A 17,128-nucleotide genomic window follows, 5' to 3' on the forward strand; every position below is an offset into this window, starting at 1 on the left:
CTGGTTCCCTCTCACAGGCCAAGGAAGCGCCATTTTCAGAAAAACTCCCTGCTTCTCAGAATGAATGCCCTTTTGGTGAAGGGCACATGAAGGGAAGTTTCTTTTCTTGCTTTGCTTTTGTTTCAGATTCCCCTGGGGGTTACACATATCCTGTTCGAATTCCCCGGTTCCTTGGGGAAGCACTCAGCCTGTGACGGGAAGAGAAGGGACGTGGGCCCCAAGCCCCATGGACAGGGAGGGAACGGAGGCTCCTCTGGGTCTGGGCTGCCACTTTGTTTCCTCCTCTGCCCAAGTACGTCACTCGTGTGCACAGGAAACTTTCAAGTGCCACACACTGACCCTTGGTAAGATTCCATTTCTTACTTCCCATCTCTATGACCTTCAGTTGCCAGCTCCTTCTGGTATTTTTAACCGCCTTCTATCGCCTGGGAGCCTTCTGTCTCCACGCTGCAGGAGAATGTTGGAAATGGCCGGGCCAAGGAAACACCAGTGTGGGGAGACGGGGATGCGCCGAGGGAGAGGAACAGAAGCTCAGACTGCAAAACAATTAGGTCTTGCGTGCTTCAGGATTTGAGGTTATCAGACATTTCTTGTATTGTTAGCTCTTTTTCAATAATCACAAGTGGTCATTTTCTGCTAATTGTCCCACAGGAAGCAAAACTGAGTTTCAAATATTTTTTGTTTTCTGTCTGGCAGTCTCGTGGATAAGCAGAGGCATTGACAAAGGTTGACCCAGGGAGGAGAGAGGGACAGTAAAGTCGTATTTCATTCACCGTTCAGATAATCACCTGGTCGTGACCGATCATGTAGAAATAGATGCCTTCTCTCCAGTAGGTAGCCTCTCTCTCTAGATCTTTCTGGAAATACCTTTCTTGAATTTAAAGACCACCTCTAGATATGACTTTCCAAGACAGGAGACTTCTGGTGGAGTCTTTCATTCACACTAATAAGAAGGTGAAACATGGTACCACCTCTTGCCACAGTGATCTTGTATTTGAAGTGGACACAGGACGGACGACATGCAGCTTATCTCTTCCACTTCGTGTTGAGCTCTGATATCTGAGTCTGGCAAAGACATTGCCTTCCTTGGCTGCTCCCTGCTTTGCCCGGCTAAATAAAAATGAATTGTTAGTTTCACTTGGCTTACTAACTCCATGGGTTAGGATAATCTAATAATTAGGATTATAATTAGGATAATTTTGTGAGACGAAATCTGGACAAATTCTCTGTACTTCTTTATGGGCAATATCTACAGTTAATCATGCTTTGAGAAAACATTTCCTTAGAACGGTCATTGGAAAGGGTTTTGTTAAGAAAATTTGAGAGCTGGGGGTGGGGGAGGGGTCCCTATATCACACCCTCTGCTGAATTTTTAAAAAAAACACAAGGCTTCCATAAAATTCAGTTAACTCTAGCCAGTGATAATCTCCCCCCGTTTCCACATGTGTCAAATTGGGATTATGAAATTACCTGTCTCATGGGCTTTTGGGGACTACTTCATATAACTTTTGGAAGTACTTGGTACCTAGTAAGTATTCTATAAATGTTAGCAATCATTATTACCAACTAATAAAATTCCTTGTTGCTCTCACAACATACGACCCATTAGGGAGAGGTTGCAAACTAACAGGCCACAAACAGGTTGCAGTTGTGAACAGAGTTGCAGAAACTTTTTAGCTCTGCATTTTACAAGTGAGAGATTTTGCACACATACCTAACAAACAAACAAAAACTATTTCCAATTTTGCTTTACCAGGAGAGGACCCAGGGTGTGAGGCATGTATTTCTTAAAGGCAGCATGGGCTGAGCTGAAGGACCCTTTTTAGAGGGCGTGTCTGGCCAGTCAGCAAAATCCCCACTGTGTCCTGCTGGGCTCCCGGCAAGGCCACTTGGCCCATGGAGCATTGCATTTCCCTCTCCTGTCTTAGACCCTACCAGGCACTTTGAAATAGGTGCTGATATTTTGCTTTACATGAAGCATAAGACGCGTGGTTTGGCGACATAACCCACATTTCTGAGTTGAGGAAACTAATAAAAGAGAAGGTGGCCCAGTGAGTCTCTGGGAACCGGGACTCAAACCCAGACCCCCTTCTTCTGCAGCGTCATGTCGCTTCCCCAACCTGGTGCACAAACTCCTTTCCAAGTTTTCTGCAGAAGCGGCTTGTCCTCTGTCAGTTCACCAGTTGCCGTGGCAACATGATGTGCCAGTGTTGAATGGTAAGTTAAAATGTGACCTAAGGTGTCCGAGGAATGTCCTCTCCACTCCGCTAATAAGAGACAGGCCATCTCTAAATATTTGCATGGAGTCTGGCTCCCAAGATAATTCAGTGTCCGTGTGGCTCTGTTTCACCTCTACTTATTTCCATTACCTTGCATATTAACTATGTCAAGTTGATGGGCCTGCTGTTCCCCAGGGTGGCTATTATAAATATGGTGTTACAGTGGAACACTTCCAGTCTTCTGGAACCTCATTTGAACTAAGCAAGTTCTCTATAATGATCATTAATGATGTATTGCTTGCATATAAATGTTGGATATTAATCTTTTGTTTACTTTCTCTATGCCATCAGACTTTTTAGAGGTTCTTTGTAACATGCTCTTAATTGATGATGAGCAGTAATTTCTGCATTTGGGAAAGAGTGATTTTTTTTTTCAGCTGACAATGCACTGTGGCCAGTGAAGACTTACTCTCAGAGCCCTGACTGATAGACCCACTTCTCTTGGCCGAAACGGCTGCCCAGAGCTCTTGGAGTTCACGTATAACTAGCGGCAAGGTGTAATATCTCACTGAGCCAAGACTGTCCATTGGCTCATATGTTTCCTGAGTTGGAGACAGGAACCTGTTGACACCAGGAAGTCCCTGCACAATGACTGGGATGCACCCAGTCACCAGTTCTGGAAGGGAGGACATGGTGGGTGCTGGATACATCCTGTTGCTTTCTCACAGGACCTGAATTGGGCCCATGCCCTAGTGGGTCTGAGGGCTTCATCTGGTTTGGATCCTTTGATAAATCCCCTTTTGCCAAGACCCAGAACTCAGGTGCTGGGTTAAATCTAAAAGGGTCTCCCGTGACTTGGGACGGATTCTTCTTTCTGTATTGAATTAGACTCGAAGAGATGCCTGCAATTTGGTTTAATTTGACTTCATACTAGGGGATCGCCCAGGAATAGACTGGCAGGAAACGATGAGACGTGAATGTTCTTTGTGGCACGGGGTTACTCAGTAAGACAGGGGCTCAGGAGTAAGACAGACCTGTATTTGAAACCCCGTTCTGCCACTTACTACCTGTGTAACCTTAAGAAAGTTTCTTTTTTGTGTGGCTGTTGTAGATTGTGTGGTTCCCCCCCCAGGGTTACTGAGATATAATTAACATATAACAGTATATAAGTTTAACATGTATTTAAGGTTTCTTAATCCCTCTTTAAGCCTTTTTTTTTCTTTTTGCTTAATAGAAAGATTAATGGTACTTACTTGATGGGGTTGTTATGAGAGCTAAATGACTCTGTGTGTGTGTGTGTGTGTGTGTGTGTGTGTGTGTCATAGCCCAAAATCTAGTACAAAGCAAAAAGCAAGTGCTCAGTACAAAGTACAAAGCTGTAATAGTAATTTTTTATTACATGTCATTATTATTGTTATTTGTGATGACGCTGATGTTGGCCCTAGCTGCAGAGTCCTCTCCTGACGTTACTCAACCTGAAAGAGAAAGGCTATTTGCTAGGCTGTGTACATATCCCTGTTCCACCTGTCTCTGTTATCAGAAGTTAAATGTGACAGAGGTAAAGGAGACTTTGCTGGGGTTACTTAAGAGCAGGATGAGGAAATGGCCCTGTGCTCAAACCGCAAATTCACTGCAGGTCTTTTATGATAAGGAATGCACATTAAAACCTGTTAGATGCCGACATGCTTATGACATGTAGACTCATGTCTGAGGAAGGTGTGGAGGATCTCGTGGGAGAGGCCAGGCATAGACACGGAGGATGCTGAGGCAGGCATGTCATGGTCAGGGGTCATGTGGAAGTGGGTAAGTCGCATGGTTGCTCGGTACCAGTAACTGTGGTCATGGGTGGGACGTGTAATCTCCTCTGTCTTTTCCATTTTCATCATCCCTCACTTGAACTTTGTGAAAAGCTAACACCATGTTCTCTGCCATTATCCTTTTCCTGCTCAAGTTCATTCTTCCACACTGCTGGCAGAATGATCTTTCTAGAGCACAACTCCAATTATGTCCTCTCTGTCTTATGGTCTTTGCTAGGGCCCAGTGTTTACCCAAGTAAGTCTAGTGGCCAGAACTAACAGCTAAACCCCTTAGGCCTTTGGCATACTATTGCCAATCCCTTGAGCCCCAGATCCAGGAGGAGTTGGTGGTCCCACACTAGAGGTAAGAGGCTGGAAAACTCAAGGCGGGCTTATCACCACTCACTCTGAGCATTCACCACCCAGTGGGCTGCAGTGGAGAGAGATGAAAGGAAGACACACATGTGTTTCCCATCTTTCCTGGAGATTAAGTGTTTTCACAATCAAGGAGATGTGTGTGGTTTCATATGCCTGAAAACTTGTTCAATCCCCAAAGTTGAGTCTGGAATCCTCCTGAAGCATCACTAGAGAGGACTGGGGACTTCCCTTTTTCAATCAATTCCATTTTCCCTTTGGAAATAAACATTCGTCTCACTGCCTGGGTGCCCATGAAGTACCAGCCTTCTACTTTCCTTTAAGTACACACTTACTTGTACTATCTGTTTGGAAGGCTGTGTGATTCTTAGGGAAGTTTCTGTTACATACAGCTTTTTCATGTTTTCTGAATAGTCACTTGTAGTGATAGTAATAATAGTAGTAATAGTCACTCACTTGTAAATAGAAGTTGAGGCCACTCATCTTCAGATTTCTTTAAGAAAAACTGAGTTTTTCCTTGACGAGTAAGGCAATGAGTCCTTCAAATTCCAGAGGACTTGCCTTAAAGGCAAGCAAAGGTCACTTTAGCACAGGTAGAATGTATAACATCTCCCTGTCTTGCGCCATTGTTCTCAATCTAGTCCCCACAGCAGCAAGCTGGAGAACTCTGCCTCTCTCTCTTGGGGATTTATATTTTCCTGGAGGACTAGATCCATGGAGATCATGCGACAGCCTGCCTCAGGCCCTTTGACTTTGCTCCTGACTGGGCCACCAGTATCTGACATGTTCCCATTTTAATACTCAAAACCAAGAAAGAAGCATTCTATCTAGCCCTTCCTCAATACTGATCTCACAAAAAGTAAAGACTGGGAAAACTGTTTTTTGTTTTTTGTTTTTTTAAGAAATGATCCCTGATATTCTCAGATTTACCTGCCTGACACAAGTCAGAAAGCCTCTGGTCTCTGATTTTCCATTGAGTCCAAAGCATGTTGGCTTCTGGCACAAGTCAAAGACTCTGGGGAACGTGCACATCCTCTGTCAGCATTGACTGTTCTAGTACCAGCTATTTGTCAAAAAGACTTATTTACCACAATTTACTTACAAAAATATTTTGTTTCAAACATCGGATGCCGAGCATTTCATGAACATACCAGCAGTAGCTACCTATTTTTCTCCTCGTCAGAGAACTCATGAGCGTGAAAATGTTCCTTAAAGACTTGCTGGAATTGAGAGAACCCACTGGTCCTCCAGGCAAGACTTCCATGTAGAAAATCATTGGTTTCTAAGTCTGATCAATTGAGTGTCTAGCAAAATGATTGGCTCCCCAGATTATTAACCTGCGTCCCAAATCAGCTTTCTTAAATACAGGACTACTTTACCCTCCTCACCCCTGTATGTCACCAGGGGTGAGGAGGGTGAAGTAGTCACAAAATGCTTGTCACAAAAGCCTGTACTCAGCAGCATTTTTCTTCTGAAGTTACCAGTGTGCAAAACAAAAATGGAAGTTAGTGATTTCCTACAGCCCCAAAATGCTTTCTTCTTCCAACAGAAATGCTGCAGCACATTGCTGCAAAATGTGGACTGGGACCCTTGGGTATTTTACAACAAGTGAACAATGGCTGAGTCATTTAATTTAAGAAACACAGCTAGCTAAGCACTTATTTATTTGTGCAAAAAATTCAGTGGGCTTTTATCATTCTTGTACAAGATCCAGTTTTCTGAAGACTCCCTAAATCCATAAATACCCTTTGACATGATGGGCCATTATGACTCTTAAAGACTCATTGCTGTCTGTTGGCTCAAACTCGTGGTTCATGTTGAAGCCTGGGAAGATTTATATGTCAACCATTCCAAATCATATCTCTACTTAAAACTCACTATCTTAAGAATGAACTGTAAACTATTTTTACCTGCTGGTATGAAGCATTATTCCCAGCCAAAAGAGTGTTAGAGACATTTCAACTCTCGAGGCTCACATCTGTACACACCTGCAACCAAATATCTTTCCCTTTTCTTCTCCTTGGGGGATGGAAGTCAGCTTGGTAGATAAGTCTCAGAGTCTCAGACCTACCACTTAACTCCAACTTGACCTGAGCCACATAAATCACTTAATCTTTTAGAGAGATGAGTGTTGGAATGAAGAGTTGAATTTCTTACCAAAGGTCATTTATTAAGTTTCTGCTCATGACCAGAAGGAGAAGCAGGGCAGTGCCGCCTCATTAAAAGATTCAGAAGAGGGGAGGAGTCAAGATGGCGGAGAAGTAGCAAGCTGAGACTGCTTCAGCTAGCCGGAGATCAGCTAGATAGCTTATCTAAAGATTGCAAACACCTGAAAATCCATCGGCAGATCGAAGAGAAGAAGAACAGCAATTCTGGAAACAGAAAAACAACCACTTTCTGAAAGGTAGGACCGGCGGAGAAGTGAATCCAAAGCGACGGGAAGATAGACCCCGGGGGGAGGGGCCGGCTCCCGGCAAGCGGCGGAGCAACCACGCACAAAATCAGGACTTTTAAAAGTCTGTTCCGCTGAGGGACATCGCTCCAGAGGCTAAACCGGGGCGAAGCCCACGCGGGGTCAGCGTGGCCTCAGGTCCCGCAGGGTCACAGAAGGATCGGGGGTGTCTGAGTGTCGCAGAGCTTGCGGGTATTGGAACGGGAAAGCCGGCTACAGAGACAGAGCCGACAGTAAGCTCGCAGCTCCGTGTTACCTTGAACCGGTCGCAGGCTCGGTGAGCTCGGAGCGCGGCCGGAGGTCAGGCAGACGGGAGTAACTGGGCGCTGTTCTCTGAGGGCGCACTGAGGAGTGGGGCCCTGGGCTCTCGGCTCCTCCGGGCCGGAGACCAGGAGGCCGCCATTTGTATTCCCGTCCTCCGGAACTCTACGGAAAGCGCTCAGGTAACAAAAGCTCCTGAAAGCAAACCCGAGCGGATTACTCACCCCGGCCCCGGGTAAGGGCGGTGTAATTCCGCCTGGGGCAAAGACACTTGAGGATCACTACAACAGGCCCCTCCCCCAGAAGATCAACAAGAAATCCAGCCGAGACCAAGTTCACCTACCAAGGAGTGCGGTTTCAATACCAAGGAGAGCAGCAGAATTCCAGAGGAGGAGAAAGCCAAGCACGGAACTCATGGCTTTTTTCCTGTGATTTTTTTTAGTCTTGCAGTTAATTTAATTTTTTCTTTTTCATTTTTTTTTTTTTTCTCGCCTTCGGGTAAAATTTTTTTTTAACTGTTACCTTTTTCTTTTTTAACGATTTTTTACTAGTTTATCTAATATATATATATATATTTTTTACATTTTTCTTAGGTGTTTTCTTTCTTTAAAAATATTCTTTTCTTTTCTTTTTTTTTTTTTTCTTTTTTCTTTCTTCCTTTTTGAACCTCTTTTTATCCCCTTTCTCCCCACTCACGATTTTGGATCTCTTCTAATTTGGTTAAAGCATATTTTCCTGGGGTTGTTGCCACCCTTTTAGTATTTTACTTGCCCCTTCATTTACTCTTATCTGGACAAAATGACAAGACGGAAAAATTCAACACAAAAAAAAGAACAAGAGGCAGTACCGAAGGCTAGGGACCTAATCAATACAGACATCGGTAATATGTCAGATCTAGAGTTCAGAATGACAATTCTCAAGGTTCTAGCCGGGCTCGAAAAAGGCATGGAAGATATGAGAGAAACCCTCTCGAGAGATATAAAAGCCCTTTCTGGAGAAATAAAAGAACTAAAATCTAACCAAGGTGAAATCAAAAAAGCTATTAATGAGGTGCAATCAAAAATGGAGGCTCTAACTGCTAGGATAAATGAGGCAGAAGAAAGAATTAGTGATATAGAAGACCAAATGACAGAGAATAAAGAAGCTGAGCAAAAGAGGGACAAACAGCTACTGGACCACGAGGGGAGAATTCGAGAGATAAGTGACACCATAAGACGAAACAACATTAGAATAATTGGGATTCCAGAAGAAGAAGAAAGTGAGAGGGGAGCAGAAGGTATACTGGAGAGAATTATTGGGGAGAATTTCCCCAATATGGCAAAGGGAACGAGCATCAAAATTCAGGAGGTTCAGAGAATGCCCCTCAAAATCAATAAGAATAGGCCCACACCCCGTCACCTAATAGTAAAATTTACAAGTCTCAATGACAAAGAGAAAATCCTGAAAGCAGCCCGGGAAACGAAGTCTGTAACATACAATGGTAAAAATATTAGATTGGCAGCTGACTTATCCACAGAGACCTGGCAGGCCAGAAAGAGCTGGCATGATATTTTCAGAGCACTAAACGAGAAAAACATGCAGCCAAGAATACTATATCCAGCTAGGCTATCATTGAAAATAGAAGGAGAGATTAAAAGCTTCCAGGACAAACAACAACTGAAATAATTTGCAAATACCAAACCAGCTCTACAGGAAATATTGAAAGGGGTCCTCTAAGCAAAGAGAGAGCCTACAAGTGGTAGATCAGAAAGGAACAGAGACCTATACAGTAACAGTCACCTTACAGGCAATACAATGGCACTAAATTCATATCTCTCAATAGTTACCCTGAATGTGAATGGGCTAAATGCCCCTGTCAAAAGACACAGGGTATCAGAATGGATAAAAAACCAAAACCCATCTATATGTTGCCTCCAAGAAACACATTTTAAGCCCGAAGACACCTCCAGATTTAAAGTGAGGGGGTGGAAAAGAATTTACCATGCTAATGGACATCAGAAGAAAGCAGGAGTGGCAATCCTTATATCAGATCAATTAGATTTTAAGCCAAAGACTATAATAAGAGATGAGGAAGGACACTATATCATACTCAAAGGGTCTGTCCAACAAGAAGATTTAACAATTTTAAATATCTATGCCCCCAATGTGGGAGCAGCCAACTATATAAACCAATTAATAACAAAATCAAAGAAACACATCAACAATAATACAATAATAGTAGGGGACTTTAACACTCCCCTCACTGAAATGGACAGGTCATCCAAGCAAAAGATCAGCAAGGAAATAAAGGCCTTAAACGACACACTGGACCAGATAGACATCACAGATATATTCAGAATATTTCATCCCAAAGCAACAGAATACACATTCTTCTCTAGTGCACATGGAACATTCTCCAGAATAGATCACATCCTCGGTCCTAAATCAGGACTCAACCGGTATCAAAAGATTGGGATCATTCCCTGCATATTTTCAGACCACAATGCTCTAAAGCTAGAACTCAACCACAAAAGGAAGTTTGGAAAGAACCCAAATACATGGAGACTAAACAGTATCCTTCTAAAGAATGAATGGGTCAACCGGGAAATTAAAGAAGAATTGAAAAAAATCATGGAAACAAATGATAATGAAAATACAACGGTTCAAAATCTGTGGGACACAACAAAGGCAGTCCTGAGAGGAAAATATATAGCGGTACAAGCCTTTCTCAAGAAACAAGAAAGGTCTCAGGTACACAACCTAACCCTACACCTAAAGGAGCTGGAGAAAGAACAAGAAAGAAACCCTAAGCCCAGCAGGAGAAGAGAAATCATAAAGATCAGAGCAGAAATCAATGAAATAGAAACCAAAAAAACAATAGAACAAATCAACGAAACTAGGAGCTGGTTCTTTGAAAGAATTAATAAAATTGATAAACCCCTGGCCCGACTTATCAAAAAGAAAAGAGAAAGGACCCAAATAAATAAAATCATGAATGAAAGAGGAGAGATCACAACTAACACCAAAGAAATACAAACTATTATAAGAACATACTATGAGCAACTCTACGGCAATAAATTTGACAATCTGGAAGAAATGGATGCATTCCTAGAAACATATAAACTACCACAACTGAACCAGGAAGAAATAGAAAGCCTGAACAGACCCATAACCAGTAAGGAGATTGAAACAGTCATTAAAAATCTCCAAACAAACAAAAGCCCAGGGCCAGACGGCTTCCCGGGGGAATTCTACCAAACATTTAAAGAAGAACTAATTCCTATTCTCCTGAAACTGTTCCAGAAAATAGAAATGGAAGGAAAACTTCCAAACTCATTTTATGAGGCCAGCATCACCTTGATCCCAAAACCAGACAAGGATCCCACCAAAAAAGAGAGCTATAGACCGATATCCTTGATGAACACAGATGCGAAAATACTCAACAAAATACTAGCCAATAGGATTCAACAGTACATTAAAAAGATTATTCACCACGACCAAGTGGGATTTATTCCAGGGCTGCAAGGTTGGTTCAACATCCGCAAATCAGTCAATGTGATACAACACATCAATAAAAGAAAGAACAAGAACCATATGATACTCTCAATAGATGCTGAAAAAGCATTTGACAAAGTACAACATCCCTTCCTGATCAAAACTCTTCCAAGTGTAGGGATAGAGGGCACATACCTCAATATCATCAAAGCCATCTATGAAAAACCCACCGCAAATATCATTCTCAATGGAGAAAAACTGAAAGCTTTTCCGCTAAGGTCAGGAACACGGCAGGGATGTCCATTATCACCACTGCTATTCAACATCGTACTAGAGGTCCTAGCCTCAGCAATCAGACAACAAAAGGAAATTAAAGGCATCCAAATCGGCAAAGAAGAAGTCAAATTATCACTCTTCGCAGATGATATGATACTATATGTGGAAAACCCAAAAGACTCCACTCCAAAACTGCTAGAACTTATACAGGAATTCGGTAAAGTGTCAGGATATAAAATCAATGCACAGAAATCAGTTGCATTTCTCTACACCAACAGCAAGACAGAAGAAAGAGATATTAAGGAGTCAATCCCATTTACAATTGCATCCAAAACCATAAGATACCTAGGAATAAACCTAACCAAAGAGACACAGAATCTATACTCAGAAAACTATAAAGTACTCATGAAAGAAATTGAGGAAGACACAAAGAAATGGAAAAATGTTCCATGCTCCTGGATTGGAAGAATAAATATTGTGAAAATGTCTATGCTACCTAAAGCAATCTACACATTTAATGCAATTCCTATCAAAGTACCATCCATCTTTTTCAAAGAAATGGAACAAATAATGCTAAAATTTATATGGAACCAGAAAAGACCTCGAATAGCCAAAGGGATATTGAAAAAGAAAGCCAACGTTGGTGGCATCACAATTCCGGACTTCAAGCTCTATTACAAAGCTGTCATCATCAAGACAGCATGGTACTGGCACAAAAACAGACACATAGATCAATGGAACAGAATAGAGAGCCCAGAAATAGACCCTCAAATCTATGGTCAACTAATCTTCGACAAAGCAGGAAAGAATGTCCAATGGAAAAAAGACAGCCTTTTCAATAAATGGTGCTGGGAAAATTGGACAGCCACATGCAGAAAAATGAAATTGGACCATTCCCTTACACCACACACAAAAATAGACTCAAAATGGATGAAGGACCTCAATGTACGAAAGGAATCCATCAAAATCCTTGAGGAGAACACGGGCAGCAACCTCTTCGACCTCTGCCGCAGCAACATCTTCCTAGGAACAACGCAAAAGGCAAGGGAAGCAAGGGAAAAAATGAACTACTGGGATTTCATCAAGATCAAAAGCTTTTGCACAGCAAAGGAAACAGTTAACAAAATCAAAAGACAACTGACAGAATGGGAGAAGATATTTGCAAACGACATATCAGATAAAGGACTAGTGTCCAGAATCTATAAAGAACTTAGCAAACTCAACACCCAAAGAACAAATAATCCAATCAAGAAATGGGCAGAAGACAGGAACAGACATTTCTGCAAAGAAGACATCCAGATGGCGAACAGACACATGAAAAAGTGCTCCATATCACTCGGCATCAGGGAAATACAAATCAAAACCACAATGAGATATCACCTCACACCAGTCAGAATGGCTAAAATCAACAAGTCAGGAAATGACAGATGCTGGCGAGGATGCGGAGAAAGGGGAACCCTCCTACACTGTTGGTGGGAATGCAAGCTGGTGCAGCCACTCTGGAAAACAGCATGGAGGTTCCTCAAAATGTTGAAAATAGAACTGCCCTATGACCCAGCAATTGCACTATTGGGTATTTACCCTAAAGATACAAATGTAGTGATCCAAAGGGACACATGCACCGAATGTTTATAGGAGCAATGTCCACAATAGCCAAACTATGGAAAGAACCTAGATGTCCATCAACAGATGAATGGATCAAGAAGATGTGGTATATATACACAATGGAATACTATGCAGCCATCAAAAGAAATGAAATCTTGCCATTTGCAACAACATGGATGGAACTAGAGCGTATCATGCTTAGCGAAATAAGTCAAGCAGAGAAAGACAACTATCATATGATCTCCCTGATATGAGGAAGTGGTGATGCAACATGGAGGCTTAAGTGGGTAGAAGAAGAATAAATGAAACAAGATGGGATTGGGAGGGAGACAAACCATAAGTGACTCTTAATCTCACGAAACAAACTGAGGGTTGCCGGGGGGAGGGGGTTTGGGAGAAGGGGGTGGGATTATGGACATTGGGGAGGGTATGTGATTTGGTGAGTGCTGTGAAGTGTGTAAACCTGGTGATTCACAGACCTGTACCCCTGGGGATAAAAATATATGTTTATAAAAAAAAAAAAAAATTAAAAAAAAAAAAAAAAGATTCAGAAGAAACCTTCAAGAAGCCGGGAGTAGTAAGCAATGTCATGCGGGAGTGAAGATTAAAGAGAATGAGAACTCTGAAAAGAATCTTGGGTTCCAACCTCTCCCTCACTCCTCCAACCCAACAAGGCATTTGGTCTTGTTCCTTTTACCTCCATGGTGTCTCTCTGGCCCAGCCCCCACTCTCCATTCCTTCTGCGATAACCTTAGTTCAGGCCATCAGCACCTCTCCTTGGACTCTTGCTTTCTGTTTGTCCACACTGTAGAAGGCATTGCTTTGTAATGCGTGGAACTAATCATATGGCAAATGGGATCTTCCACAACTGGAAGGGGCTACTGCTCTCCTAATTGCCCCACTTCCTACCATTCCCTGAGAACACCTTGGCTCATTCCTGTCCCTCTGCCTAGAATATTCTGTCACATCTCTGCTCCCACTATTTGAAATCCTAGTCTCCCACAAAGCCCCCCGCCCAGTCCACCTAATGAAAATACATAGCTCCTGCCTCATTTGCCATGTCCTCAAAGCACTGTCTTTGTAAACTCAATATGATGTATTTGTAAACTCAAAATGATGTCTTGTCTTGTTCTGTGGATTCATCTGTGTACATCTGCTTTGCCCCATGATTATAAGCTTGGTGAAGGCAGAGTTCGTATCACCCAATATCTAGCACAGGGCCCCATAGGTAGATACGCTCAGCAAACATGCACTGACTAAATCAGTCTATGCACACAGGTCAGTAGACTTGGCATTTGGTGTTTGAAATAGGAGAGTTAATGGAGTCATCGAAATAGAACTCAGAGTTGAGGACAGTAAGGTGAGAGGAAGGTTGGTGAGAAAACAGAAGTCTTTTGCAAGATATTATAAAAATATCATATGCATGTATAGGGTTTTTATTTATGGAGGTTGATCGCATATCCTGCTGGCTTATGTCTTCCTATTTCTCTTCTGTCAATAGCCTAAAGAAATGCTCTTTCTTATCATTCTCCTATCCAGCACTGTAAAATCAACCATATTCAGCAAGGTCCCTGCTGATCTCAAAGCCTTAGAAATCTCAGATTTGTTGAGGTAATAGGATTGGCATTGAAGTACTTCTGTAGTCCGGTTTCACTTCTGCTCCGCCCAAAATTCCTCCTGGTGCATTCTGACATACCAGCTGTTTTCTCAATCTTCTTTGTCTTTGGGTCATTTTGGAATTATCTCTAAGTCAATACAAGTCTTATTTCATTTTCATCTCATTTTTCCTCTTTTTTATTTTCCCTGCAAATTAACTTGCATTTTATTCATTCCCCTTAAAAAAAATTGAATGCCAGCACCCGAAGCCATTTATATTCACTCAGACCCTTCTGAAGAGATCCTTTCTGTGTCTCAGTGTCACTGATTTCCTGTGAGCACAACACCTTTTCATCTGTACCCCTTCAGGCACATGTCAGGACACTGCAGATCCTCTGGTCTCTAAGGGTCTTCAGACAGCCTTGCTAACATCCTTGTGATGACAGCCTAGGGTTGTCCTTGATTTGGCTTCCTTCCTAATAGCCAAACTTTACTCTCTTTTACTCATTTCCCCACTTTCCCTGTCTACAGCTGTGACTGACCTCTCCGTGTATCCATCAACTACTGGGTAAGTTGCCACACAGTTTTGTTACTTATTGTCACCGAGCCACCTTCTAGAATGGCGTCCGTGTGACTCCCCCATACTCACTATTCGTCTCTGATTATCCCAAAGGATTTCTGTTCTTGAGCTGAGGCTCAATGATAGAGACTCCTGCAACATCGCGTGCAGAGCGGGACCAAGCCAATTCTGTTTCTAATTTGATCTGATTCTAGGACTTCCCGCCTCTCCTCCGCGCCCACTGTGCCAGCCTCTGTGTCTTTTTCCTCCTACACGCCTTCTGATGCTTTTCTGTAGTGAGCACTACAGAGTTAACTTAACCTTGCCTACAGAGTTATTCTTGGGAAGAAGAGCTAAAAATTGTTGAGCTATTCCTGGGAGCCAGCCATTGTACTTTGCACGTTCTTTGGATTACTTCATTTGTTCTCATCACAGTCTCGTGATGAAAGTACTACTACTTCATGCCCACTTCATAGAGCAGAGAACTGAGGTTTAAAGGGTGGAAATAACTTGCTGGGGTTCCACAGCCGGAGAACAACAGCAGTGGGAGTTCCACCTGTCCACACGTGCGGTAGCCGGCAAGTTGGGGGGCCGTGCTCTGGGAAGCCGGGGCAACCGTGTTGGGGGGCCGTGCTCTGGGAACCGACTGCAGAGGCAGCAGGGTAGGACAGAGACGGTGACAACTTGCCTTCAGTCCACTACGTCCCAGACAGCCTCCCTGGCAGGGTGCCTAGTGACAGCTACCATAGAAACGACCTTTCTCCACACATATTCAGGCTACTTCCATCTGGTTGGGAGACAGGGGTAGCTCCCTGCAACCTTGGCTAATTCTGGACAGAGCCCTTCTTTTTTGTTTTATTTTATTTTTTAAGACAGTGAAAGAATGAGGCTGAGCAGGGGTGGAGGGACAGAGGGAGAGGAAAAGAGAGAATCTCAAGCAGACCCCACACTTAGTGTGGAGCCCAAGGTGAGGCTCGATATCATGACCCTGAATTCAAGACCTGAGCAGAAATCAAGAGTCTGATACTTAACTGACTGAGACATCCAGGTGCCCCATGGACTGGTCCCTTCTTCAGCCAAGACTGACCTTGGAGCAGGTGACACAACAGGCATCTGGCAGCAAGCAGTCCCCATGGCCCAAGCCGCCCTTGGAGAAACAGCATTGAAAACATACACACGTCATAACAAGACCCCCTGCCAGCACACACTTCCCTCCTAGCTTCCTAGAAACGTACAACTGTCCACGTCACCCTCCAGCCTTGCCTGCAGTTTAGTGGTGCTGCTTATCAAGAACTGATGAAAAATCTGCATACAGTCCAAATTGAATCCAGATACAAATGAGATTCCCCTCAAATTCTTCCCTGTCATCTTTCCCTACTTTTTTTTAGACTGTTTTTTTAAAAAACACACTACTTTTATTTCCCCAAATGAAATCTTTGAAATCAACTGAAATATATGAGAGTGAAAATGACACGAAGTATTATTGCCATTATCTCCATCAGCTCTGCATAGGAAATCATGAGCCGCATACCCGATTGGTTTTAGTTCCAGCTCAGCTGTTACACTTCAAAATTCAGGATCTTTTCTCTCTGTAAACCTGAGTTGCCACCACCAAGCCCCCCCCAGACTATCAGAAAGGTACGTGAAGAGCAAAGGTGACAAGATTCTGATATGTTTTCAGGTCTCAGTCTTGGATTTTTAAAACAACTTCCCTCTCGATGTTTTCAGAAATTCTTGACATTTATATAGAGCTTTATTTAGTTAGTTATTTTTTTAAGATTCCATCTATTTATTTGACACAGCGAGAGAGAGAACACAAGCAGGGGGAATGAGACAGGGAGAAGCAGGCCTCTTGCTGAGCAGGGAGCCCGACTCGGGGCTCCATCCCAGGACCCTGGGATCATGACCCCAGCCAAAGGCAGATGCGTAATGACTGAGCCACCCAGGCACCCCTGTATAGAGCTCCCCCTCCTCACCACCAACTTGGTATTATCAGCGGCTTGGTCGACCTTAATAGGATTTGGTACCTTAAATGCTATCACCTGGGGACTGAGCACCACTGCCCTTGTGTTTTCAAGGAATTATTCTCTCATGACCTCTCATCCGAAGCCCAGTTCTGAAGCACAGCGCCATGCGCTTAGAGGGCGACGGGGTAGAGGTAGTTAAGCTTTGATGGTGGAGGCAGAAGACATGACCAGGAAAGAGCACGTCTAGGCATTTGGGGTTGGCGTGGGGACAGAGTGGATGGAAGGACGCAGCCAGTATGAGGAAAGAAGGTGGACTGGAGCCGTGAGGTGCATCTCCCTGATGAGGCCCTCAGGATTAGCCTTTTCCCAGAGCTCTGGGTCCTTCCTCTCCTCACCTGGGCTGGGCCAACTGAGCTTCTCCTTTTGATTCTCTTTCTTGCCCTAGTAGTCATTCCTGGCTTCTCACTCCTGCTCTGGTTGTCCTGAGTCTCTCCTGCTCTCTCCCTTTCTGCCCAACTTCAGCTTTCACCGTGCAAATGGGACCCGTT

Source organism: Mustela lutreola, chromosome 3 (genome assembly GCF_030435805.1).
Source record: "Mustela lutreola isolate mMusLut2 chromosome 3, mMusLut2.pri, whole genome shotgun sequence".
In the NCBI taxonomy this organism is placed as follows: Eukaryota; Metazoa; Chordata; class Mammalia; order Carnivora; family Mustelidae; genus Mustela; species Mustela lutreola.